Source organism: Dipodomys ordii, unplaced genomic scaffold (assembly GCF_000151885.1).
Source record: "Dipodomys ordii isolate 6190 unplaced genomic scaffold, Dord_2.0 Scaffold97, whole genome shotgun sequence".
NCBI classification, from domain to species: domain Eukaryota; kingdom Metazoa; phylum Chordata; class Mammalia; order Rodentia; family Heteromyidae; genus Dipodomys; species Dipodomys ordii.
In genome coordinates, this window is record NW_012267313.1 from 4,947,893 (window position 1) to 4,960,564 (window position 12,672).

The following is a 12,672-nucleotide window of genomic DNA, read 5'->3' on the forward strand; positions in this document are numbered from 1 at the left end:
AAGATAAAGGAAAAAATTCTTATCTATTGGGTCCTGCTCCAAGTTCTATAATAATAGACTGGGTTTTTAAAAAGTATTATTAAACTATATTTGTTGTACAAGGCCAGAGTACATTGTGACATTTTCATAAATATATATAATGCATCCCATCCAAAACTCTCACCCCCTCCGATGATCTCCCTCCTCCCCCTTCCCTTCTTAAAACAGATTCAACAGATTTCATCATTCTATTTTCATATGTGCATCTAAATTACCTTGGCTACATTCACCTTCATTCAATCTCTCCACTGTCCCATGTCCCATCATACTCTCCCTTGTCATTCATTTCCCCCCATTTTAAAGTGTATATTAATTGTACAAAGGTAGTCTTCCATGGCAAATACATTAGATTTATAAACTTTTATTTGTATCCTCACCTTACTCACATGTGCCTGATTATAAAACATAATGTTCTTGTCACTCAAAAAGTCCATCACTGGGATTTATAGATGTGCCTGAATTACTAACAGTTTTGTCTGGTGTTAGTGGGAAAGTGCCTATGAAGTCTGAAGTCACTGTGTTAGAAGTGGGTGTAGGAAGCCAGGACAAAGGTGAGTGGGTGCTGTTAAACACAACAACTGAGAAAGGAGGACCTGTTTCAGGCATAGAAATAGATCAAGAGCAGTGTTGGCTGGAAAAGGTTCACTGATTCCCTGCAGTGTACGGTGGCAGAGAAAAGAAGCAAACAATAGCTGAGAATCAGAGCAAGCCCAAGACCAGGATGTGCAAACACTCAAGGCCAAATGGATTGGCTCAAGCTCAGCTGGAAATGGAGGGCACATTGAAAAGAGGTTGAAAATTTATCAGAGAACAAGATAGGGGGTGAATAAAGGCAGGTGACTCATGCTTTAAACCCTTAGAATACAATGTTTACTACTCAGATTGGGCACAGCTCCTTAAAGACCAACAAAAAAAAACTAGAGAAAATAGGTCAAAGGAGATATTTCCTAGTCATAGTCACCTCCCAGCCAACTTTGTATTTAAGAAATTATTCCTGCACCTGTCATTCATACTTTATCTACTGGACATTAGTTTCATTAGTGGTGATAGATAAAAGAAAACATTTTTTTTCCCAGTCCTGTGGCTTGAACTCTGGGCCTCGGTGTTGTCTCTGAGCTCCTTTTGCTCAATTGTAGCCACAGCACCTCTTGAGTTACAGCACTATTTCTAGCTTTTTCTGTGATTTAATTGGAGATAAGAGTGTCGCAGACTTTCCTGCCTGGCTGGCTTCAAACCGTGATCCTCAGTTCTCAGCTTACTGAGTAACTATGATTACAGACATGAGCCACCAGTACCCAGTTAAGAAAACATTTTATTATACCCATATATATTTATCTTCCTATCTTTCCATGTACCTACATCTTGTTTGTGTGGTTACAATGACTCCTGCTTTTTTTAAGGTAGCTAACAAAGCTAAAGTATTGATTTTACATTTATTTAAAAAGCATGTTATCAAGGAATGATGATTTAACTTTGTTTCTGTCCAGCTAGGTATAGGTTGAAGCCTCAGTTCCTTCTGCTACACAGTAGGCAACTTTTAAGCAAATTTCCAAACTTATCTGAACTTCTATTTTCCTCAATTTTTAATTCCAACATTACTAGAGTCTGACAAACTGAGACATCAGTACCTTCTAGAACAATAGAGATCAAAACTGTGTCTGCCAAGTAGCTGAGATTATAGGCATGGACCACCAAGCCCAACCTCAACTCTAAAATTTTTTTACGGCATAAAATCTTATTTATAGGGAGAAGTTAGTAAATGATTTGAAAAAAGACCTTTCCAGTTTCCTTATCCATAAGAACTGTTTACATACACTCTATAATCTTAAAACATTTGGGCTGGGACTGAAAGGCTGTTTGTAGAGAAAACTTTGAAATTATGAGTTACTCTTTTTTTTAAATCCCATTCATACATTTTCTCAGAATATGTTACTATACAAAAGAGCAACTAGGAAGTACAGAGAGAAATGGAGGTACAAGAAAGTGATTAATTAGGTTAATTGCAAATAAAGAGAGATTTCATCCAAATTTTGAAGAGTATAAATTTTGCATAAATTGACAGGCAGGTAACTGGAAGTTAGTGACAGTTAATCTACAGGAAGGGCTTGAATTATCTAGAATTATCTTTTTTTTTTTTTTGGATCCAGTTGTGGGACCTGAACTCTGGGCCTGGGTGCTGTCCCTCAGCTCTTCAGCTCAAGGCTAGCGCTCTACCACTTGAGCCACAGCGCCACTTCCGGCTTTTTTCTATTTGCTTATGTGGTGCTGAGGAATCGAACCCAGGGCCTTGAGCATGCAAGGCAAGCGCTCTACCACTGAGCCACCTTCCCAGCCCCTAGAATTATCTTAAATAGACTCTTCCTACTGCCACAAAAGACCTAATTTGTTGGCCTGAGCAAATTCATTTTCTTCTGCTCTTTATGGCAGTCTATAAATTTCGGACAATCCCAAAGCATGGAAATCTCCATTTTTCCAGCACCTGCTCCAAATTTGTACTCAGGGCTCACTGGCTGGTCATCTTCAAGCTAAGGGCCACATGTCTTTACTGTATTAAAAGAAAGTGGGGCAAACGAAGGATGGCATAGCAATGTTCCATAAGAAATGTACTCATTACCTTACTAAATCAACTGTAACCCCGCTGTACATCACCCTTACAATAAAAAAAAGAAAACCAGATTAAGTAGATGAGACCATCATCACTTTTCAAACATCTATTTTGAGTTCAAAATATTGAGAAAAAATTAATCCCAAGCAGAAAAACAGTAGAATGCACAGTTTTTTCTCTAAAAGGGAAAAGGCAATATTTAAAAGCCAAAAAATGTCCTGTATTCACACCACTTTGTAATGAGTTTGCTATATCCAAAAACAAAACAAAACAAAAAAACTATGTAAAATGAACTTTTTCTTTTGTTGTTGTCAGCTAACTTTTTTTTTTTTGTTTATTTGTTTTAACTATCAGTGGTTCGGGAACCTCTCAATCACAGAACAGCTTAAATCTTCATTCAGAAGTATCATACCAGCTGAGTGTGGATTTTTTCTTCTTTGTTTTGCTGTAGTAAAATACACATAACATGAAGGTTACCATTTTAGTCAATCAAATACAATAGCAATATTGTGCTATTCATTTCAAGAACTTTCACATAACTCCTATTGGAAACTGTACTCATCTTAATGAGTTCCCTATCTCCTACCAGTTCTTCCCCATTATACATCCCATTACCCAACAGCTCTAGTCATCTAGTTTTCATTTCTGTTTTTGAGATAGGATCTCTCTATATAACCTAGGCTCAAACTTAAGATTCTATGACCTGAGCCTACTGAGTGCTAGGATCACAAGGTGATCTGTCACGATGAATTTGTCTTTACCGTCTGTAAGTGGACCATACAATATTTGTCCTTGGGGCTGGATTAGAATAATGTTTCCAAAAATTTAACTACATTGTCACAGGTGGAAGAACTTCCTATTTAAGACTAAATAATATTCCAATTTAAGACTAAATAATATTCCATCATTATTTTAAAATTTTTTATATTAATAAGTTTTTTATTGTGAAATTCCATACAGAGATGTTACAATTACATGAGCAAGGTAATGAGTACATTTCTTTTCAAGCATTGTTGCCATCATCGTTTTTATATATCACATTTAGCCAGTCCTTTTATACATTAACCGATAACTGCAATTATTTCTACTTTTTGGGTGTTGTGGAAAATGTTTTAATGAATATTATTAGTATACAGTATTGTCTTCATCTATGTCTATGTCTATAATATATATACGTATGTTTTTATTTTCCCTGAATGACTCAAAAAGCTTTTAAATTTAATTGTTGCCTGGATTCCACAAATTCAGCTTCAAATTAAACCACTGCTCAAGAGCACTTGGTAAGTCATTAAAAATAACAACTCTATAAATCAAGTAGGAAAACACACAATGGGCAGTGGCCAGTTTTGTACAGGCCCACAAATAGAAATATCAATCTGGAGGTTTCAGTCATTACACAGAACAACTCCATCATCTGAGTATGTTTCTCAGTGGTACAGTACTTGCTTGGCTTATGCAAGTCCCTAGATTTGATCCCTAGTATTTTGGTAGGGGGGCGGGGGAGGGAATGGAAAAACTCAACCAGAATTTGGGTGTGTACTAGATATGGGTTTGTTTAAAAAGTCTTCTTGCTTGATGGCATTGTGCAGCGGGCATTGGGAACCTTTAATCCCGTGGCACTTGCTGTCCATGGTGGAACGGCAAGTCAAGCCTAAATTAGCTCTTACTAGAGCATTCGGAGAACTCGACAGGAACCTTCTTTCTCAAGCCTACAACTAGCCATGATGCTATTTCTCAGACTTCGCAAAGTTGTCACTAAAGGGCTCATTTCACTAATTATGGCTGCCAGCACCACACTTGGATCAGAATACTTAAGGAAACTGGTAGTCCTTGTCTGAGGTCAGGATAACCGTTCCAATAAAAAGAAGAGAGTCCTTGACCAGGAGAAAGCCGAATATCATACTATATTCCATGAGCAGGATGTTTGTGTCCCACATATCTTGAAGCCCTAAGCCCCCACAGTGGGGGCGTTTAGAGACAGCATTATGGAGGTGCCACAGTTTGGATCTTGACTGCCCCCCAGAGGCCTGTGTGTTAAAGGCGTAATGGAACCGCCTAGGGTCACTGAGGAGGTATGTCCTTGAAAGGATTTGTGGGACTTTGTATCTGAGTACCTTTAACACATAGAGAAATACACATTTTGCCTTTGTCTCGATTTCTGGCACAAAGTTTTTTAAGCTCTTGGAATTTCCTGAGTAGCAATATGGTGGCTCTTGGTAAACCTCTAGATGGCTTCAGGATGGAGCTGCCAGGACAACCAACCATACGACTAGAGTATTAGAACTTCCAGCCCACCCCTGCACATCTGGGTAAGGGGAAAGGTCTGGAAATGGAGTTAGATCACCAATGACAAATGACTTAGTCATGCCTACACAATGGAATTCCCATAAATAACATGTCTGGTGTTTCTGCACCAGGAGGCTGGCAAAACCCATCTCCATAGAAACAGAAGCACCTGCACTCAGGGCACACACAGACCCCTCTCTATATTTGTTCTTCTGTTTATTTGGAGGTTCTATAGTAATAAACCAATGAATGTAAGCAAAAGCTTACATGCCTGAGTTCCAGGCATTCTAGCAAATTATTAAATGTAATTCAGGTTCCTATGTCCTCTGATTAACAGCCAGTATGCCAGAAAGAACATCTACAAACCTGCTCGTTATGACTGATATCTGAAGTGAGGGCAATCTCGTGGGATTGAGCTTTTTAACCAGGAGGTCAGACATTAAGTCCAGGTAGGTAGTGTGGCAATTGAATTGAATTGTAGGATACCCACTCTATTTCTGGAGAGCTGGAGAATGTGTTGGTAAAGGAAAAAACTCACACATTTGCTGTCTAAAGTGTTCTGAGTAATCCAGGTGTAATGATATATTTTTAACATCCCAACACATGCCTGTTTGGTCAGACATTAAGAGAACAACTGTGGCACTCCATAATGTGAAATTCAGGGGGAAAAGCTCATTAAAATGGTATTGATTATTTTAGAAGATAAGTCATTGTTTCCCCCACCATATGTATATTTTAGTGCTTTTTTATAAAAAGGGATTTTAAAAAAAATTGGAAGTCAATTTAAGACTTTCTATTTATCTTTCTTTTGAAGGAAGTATTTTGGCATCTGTAACAGTCTCTAGCCCAAATTTTCAATGTTATTTTAGAGTGAAAACAGCCACAATGTATACATGAATGGGCTTGCCTGTGTTCCAGTAAATTTTTATTTAGAAAACAAACAGCTGCCTGCAAGCTCTAGTTTTTGATTCCTGTTCTACTATTAAGACCACCAGGAGCCCTTACTTCCTAAAGAAACATGAACAATATACTCAGTCCTTTTTCAGGGCTATGCCAACTCTCCAGCTTTGGCTTTCTGTCTTAATCTACTTCACAGGGACTTTGTTCGTCTTGTCTCCCATAGGATTTCATACTGGCCCACAACCTTGGTGATGTCATAGTGATATCTCTTGGACCAAGTGAGGGCAATGTGCAAATATTCCTATGTTTCTGAAGACACATGGGGTGGAAAATAAGCTCTCAATAAATAAACTTCAGGGCCTGCCAACTTGGAAAAGAGCTCAGGAGTTGCGTGGCTGAAGACATGCCAAGATGTTACGTGGGGAAAGCTACATTTCTATAGCTTTCCATCAAGACACAATCTCAAACTCATACTGTATATTAGAATCTTACCTGATTATTCTTGAAGTAATGATTCAATACATGATTTGTTGGCACTTTATGCCATTTTCATTCTTTCATATTCTCTTTTTCATGTTAGGGCTTGGATGAATGAGAAGTGAATTTTCCATAGTCAGTTACTGAAAAGGTTCTAAATACAGATAAGATTCTGCCTATGCTCAAGCCATATGCTTGAGTTAGAAGGTAGAAGAGAAATAGAAAACATTCCTTTCAGGAAAGCCTTAAATTGGTTTTCATTTTCTTGACTGAAACAAGTGCATGCAGGAACAGGATCTGATTCATTTTTGCACTTTTCTTTAGTCAACACATTTTTATTGATGGAATGGATGAATGACTAAATCTTTTGCATACCACATTACAATATCTATCATGAAGCCCTTTTTAGTTTTTTCCTGCTCTTTAAAGATTTATACAAATTATACACATTTATTTTGATACATGTTATCATATTTCTTAAAGCAGTGGAAAGCATTATGTTTGTACCTCAACCTCAAGCAAACTAGTCTGCCTAAAGGATTAGAGCAGAGTATTATTGTTCACTGCCATCTGGCTGTCTGATATAAAGATATAAATAAGATATTGGTTGAGAAAAACAGTCTTTGTTGCTTTAATATTGTACAGAATTTGACCCTATATTCCGGGGGGGGGGGTTTGAGTGTCATCTCTTAGTAAATAACCTCTCAAGCATAGGTAGTAGTATAAAATAATTAGGAAGTTATTTGTTTTGATTCTGCATCATTTTTATTTATTAGCTTATTGAAATAGAATTAATATATTATATAGTTCATACATCCAGTTTATATTTTATATACAATTCAGTTATTTTTAGTATATTTATGTAGTTGTGTAACTATTGTCACAATTTAAGTTTAGAATATTTTTGTTATTCCCAAACCCCATAACCATTAGCAGTAATACCGTATTCATACTTGTTTCTGTGGATTTGCCTACTCTGAATTTTCTCATTTCTCCACATATTCACCAGTATTTGTTATTTTTCTTTCTTTCCCTCTTTTCTTCCTTCCTTCTCTCCTTCCTTCCTTCCTTCCTTTGTTCTTTCTTTCCTTCCTTTCTTCCTCCCTTCCTTCTTTTCTTCCTTGCTTTCTTATGCCACTATAGCTATCCCAGTGTATCCCAATGTAGACCAGCTGTCCTATGTAGACCAGGAAGGCTGGCCTGGAACTCACTGTGTAGATTAGGCTGGCCTCTAACTCTTCATTCTCCTGCCTCACCCTCCCAAATGCTGGGATTATATAATGCGGCACCATGCCCAGCCCTCTGTGCTTTTGGTCTTCAATCCTATTCTGTTTTCTGCCATTCTGGGTAAAATCTTCTTAAAGTTTTAATGCCATTTATCAGTAAATGGATCTATAGATTCCCTACTGGATGCATTATATAAAAACATTTTTAGTTTGATAAGGCTAAATTATAAAAATGTTTTAATTTATGTGGAAATTTCCTAATTTTTTTGTTTTCACTTGTTTTTATAAGAGCATAGATGAGAGGAAGCTTGATGTATAAATGTGGGTCAAATGTGTTATTTAACACCCTGAAAAAATTGGTGAAAGTAAAGCACAGTATGGTTTCAAAGCAGAGAATATTTCCACTTAGTTGAATAGATGAGATGAAGGGGGCATACAAGGTAGACATAAAAGTAAGAAGATATTATAAGACTAGAAAATAGTTGTTGGAGGTCGTTTATAGAGAATTCATAGTAAATTTGGCAAGAAACTAATTTTATGGGTGCCCTGTCTCAAGATCTTATCATAGGTAGCAATATGGCTTCAAAGTAATGCTCTTAACTATGCTACTATAGTAGTGCCTGTAGTCAATAATGTCTTGATAAGACCCAGCAAGCTTTTGGAAATTTATTGGGCACTTGATAAACATTTGACAGATAGAAAAACTTTAGCATTGTTTACAGTTTAAGGTCTGACTGTAAACAATAAAAGAGTTCCAAGTTCATTATAATTAGAATGTAACAAAGGTTTTTGGAAACACATGCATTTTATGGTTCCTAAAGTAGAAGCCAAAATATAAAAGATAAATTTTATAAATTTACTTCTCATATGTGCTTCAAAAATGATAGAAAAGAAAGGAAAAAATATCCAAGGTTATTTATAATTACATTCTACTGGAAAGCTGAGCCTAACTAAAATAATAAAGATTTAGTGTGGGGTATGGTGGTTCATGCCTATATCCTCACTACTCTGGAAAAGGATATAGCAAGGATCATGGTTCCAGGCCAACAGGGAGTGCGGAAGGAAAGAGTTAAAGAGACTCCATTTCAACCAATAAAAAGCTGACACAGTGGGCTGGGAAGGTGGCTCAGTGGTAGATCGCTTGCCTTGCATACATGAGGCCCTGGGTTCGATTCCTCAGCATCACATAAGAAAAAAGAAAAAAGCCGGAAGTGGTGCTGTGGCTCAAGTGGTAGAGCACTAGTCTTGAGCTGAAGAGCTGAGGGACAGCACTCAGGCCCAGAGTTCAGGCCCCACGACTGGACCCCCCCCCCAAAAAAAAAAAGCTGACACAGTGGTATGTTACTGTCAGGAGGCATAAATTTGAAGCTAGCCTGGGCATACACTTGGGACTATTGGAAAAAAAAACTAAAATTCAAATTTGATTAACATGAAAACTGGTTGAAGAAATGATGGTACATTAATACAACAAAATATAGTTTAATACAGTGCTGCTATATGTATACCTATTTAAAATAACTACCTAATATATCAAGTAAAAAGACATAAATATTATATTATTTAAACCTAGAAATTATTTTTATAAACTCTACTTCAACTGAGGACATTAGCTAATACCAATTTTGAAGGGAATTTTTTGCAGTTTGTTTAATTGTAATTATTTTGACTTTCATTATGTAATTGAATCAATACTCAATGAAAGATTTTTTTTAAATTAAAACCATATCACATTTAGGTAGAAGGCTGATGGTAGCATCTCCAGATGACAATCTCTAAGGAAATCCTTTATACAAGAATAGAGTCAACTTCCAACTCTCTGATTTCATCTCTCAAACTACTCATTTTATCCCTTCCTTCCTCTTTCTCTCTCATTCTTTCTCTTTCCTCCCTCCCTTCCTCCCTTCCTTCTTCCCTCCCTCCCTCCCTCCTTCCCTCCCTCCTTCCCTCCTTTCTTTCTTTCTTTCTTTCTTTCTTTCTTTCTTTCTTTCTTTCTTTCTTTCTTTCTTTCTTTCTTTCTCTCTCTCTCTCTTTCTTTCTTTCTCTTTCATTTTTGAGGCAAGATCTTGCTATTGTAGTCCAGGCTGTTTTTCAGTTCCTAATCCTTCTGTATCTACCTTTGCATATAAGCATGTGTGAGAGGCCACACCAAATCCTCTCTTCTATTCTTAAACATTTTCTACTTTTTTCCCCATTTCTTATACTTTCTTTTGTTTTCTATCCTTTTATTTCTTCTTTTTCTCCTATTATGAGAGTTTGAACTGAAACTCTACTTTTACTTAGCTTGCTTGTTCAGTTGGGAATCTAACTCTTGAGCCATGACTCCAGACCCACTTTCTGCCTGTTATTTTAGAGATGGAGTTCCTAGGAGTTTTCTAGTTAGACTAGTTTTGAACCACCAACCTTTAATCTCAGGTTCCTGAATACCCAGGCTTACAGACATAAACCCCCATTGCCAACAGTAATTACAATAGTCAAAGGACAACTCACAGTATAATTGTTAATTATATTCCAATTGGAATGCTAATGAGATTAGTTTGCCCAGTGAAAGCTGTGTGATGTCTATTTATTTATTTATTTATTTTTGTTGGTTGTGATGCTTGAACTCTTGGCCTGGGTGCTGTCCCCCAGCTCTTCGGCTCAAGGCTAGCACTCTACCACTTGAGCTACAGCACCACTTCCGGTTTTGTGAGTGGTTTATTGGAGATAAGAGTCTCACGGACTTTCCAGCCTGGGCTGGCTTTGCACTGTGATGCTCATATCTCAGCCTCTTGAATAGCTAGGATTACACAAATAAAAATCAAAGAATGCTTATGCCAAATATTTGGTAAAATAAATTTTGAAAAGATAAGAAATCTGCAAACCCTGGTAGTAATATCTTATTAATATAATTTGTTAATATTTCCCCAAAGGACGAATTATAATACCATTTTAAATGTATAATGAAATTACATATAAATGCCATTATTACTCTTCTGCATGACAACAAAATCAACAAATAGCAAGTTTTCTATAGACCATGACCAAGAAAACAGAATGTGATATAGTTTGTTAATACTTTCCCATTGGCATTCAGGAAGTCTTACTAAGGAATATCAAGAATAACAAATTATAAATGGAGAATGGTCTATTGAAAAGTGAAATGAAAGTTTATACCACATAGATAGTATTAAAAATAACTAGAAAATGAAATCTTGAGGTCAGGAATCTTGTAAGACAAACTACTAAATGAGAAACTAATCACCATCATTAATCAAATTCAAGAAACCTAATTAAAGCTGTTAAGCTAATCTGGCAATCTCATATTTGCTCAAAACATGATCAGAGCATTAAGTACTTTAGGGTATAAAAATAGAGATAGTCTCAAATCCAGTAATATATGACATCATCTTTTGAGGAGTAATACAAGCTAACATGCATCTCATAATAAATGCTTCCTTTAACTTTAGAGAAAAGAATCACATTTTTCTTTTCTCATTTTCTTTCCTTCCTTTTTTTTTTTTTTTAAAAAAAGATAAAGTGCTAATCTATAGCCACGCTTGACCTGAAATATGCAATCCTCTTCCCTTTGTCTGAGTGTAAAGATTACAGGCCTATGAACATTCTTATAGTGGTGAGCTCATATTCTTGCCCCCAAAAGAATAAATGTAGTAAGTATAAAATAGTTCAGGCCATTAGTGAAATATATATGTAAAACTATAAATAAAAATATAAACAAATAAAATAAATATATTAAAGATAAATATATCAGATAAACATATATTTATGTACAACTTTTCATCTCTGGGTGACCCCATCCATACCTATAGTTTTAATGATCACATACACACCTATAGCTTCCAAATTGCCAACAGTATTCCCTCAGTGTCCCTCTATCCTCCTGGCAAATGATTTCCCCACTTATTTTAACCAAAAAACTGACATCTTTAGATAGTAGCTCCCATGACCTCTTCCAAATATTTATCAGGATCTGTCTTTCTAACTTGCTCCTCTGTGTGAGATCAATGCCTTTATCTTGTTCTAACTTACACCCTCCCATGTAATTCTATCAGTTTTTCTCCCTTACCCCTTCTCTTTATTGATCTACTTTCCATGAGAGTACTTAAAATAAATATTACCCTCATCTTTTTTTTTTCCTGGGCACTGTCACTCAGCTCTTTCAGCTCAAGGCTAGTGCTCTACGACTTGAGCCACAACGCCACTTCCAGCTTTTTCTGCTTATGTGGTGCTGAGGAATCGAACCCAGGGCCTCATGCATGCAAGGCAAGCACTCTACCACTGAGCCACCTTCCCAGTCCTACCCTAACCTTTCAAGTCCTAGCTAAAGTGACTAAAATTCTAACAGTATGTGAAAGCCAGCTCCTTCTTAAGATTTCTGAGAAGTCTTAGGTATTTACAATCATAAGACCTTTCCAGCCACAGTGCACAGCTGTTCTTGTGTGTAGTGCTTTTCAGCCCTTGCTTTGGTTTCTATCATGAAAGCACTAAAATGGATGAGTAAGTGTTGAGTCTACTGAAGATGTCTGCAAGATCAGAGGAAAGGGTCCAGTTCCCAGCACATACTTGGTCCTGAAACTTGCCCCATACTCCATTCTCCCACTTTTTTGTTCTCTTCATTCTGGACTGCTTTGGAAACAATTAGGTTGTAAGTTGTGCTTAAAATCGATTTGATTTTCTGTGATTTGTTTTTTCCTGAGAAATACTGATTCCTCACTTGGCCCATACATTACCCAGAGATGGGATAAAGGCTGAGCTTCCCAGATTTCTCCATTTTTGTAGGTAAGTCTTATGTCTGGCGTCATTCTCTCCTGCAGTCACATTGCATCCATATTGGAATCTAGAAATAGTCTAGACCACAGGCCAATAGTCAATGACTCTCGTTCTAACAAGGCTTCAGCTGAGATATCCTGAGCTAGTAGACTGTCAGACTACCTGAGGCCACCTCTGACCACCTCTGCCGACATCTGTGATGGGACTGTTTTAATTAGAGACCTCCTTACCCTTTGCCCCCAGTTCTTCTTATTTAAGTTTAGGAAAAGAAATGTCTATATTCTCTGCAGATGGCTGAAAAATATCTTGGAGTATATCTTCTCATGGCTCCTATGTAATAAATCTCCTTTTTCTGTCTTTAACCATGTATCT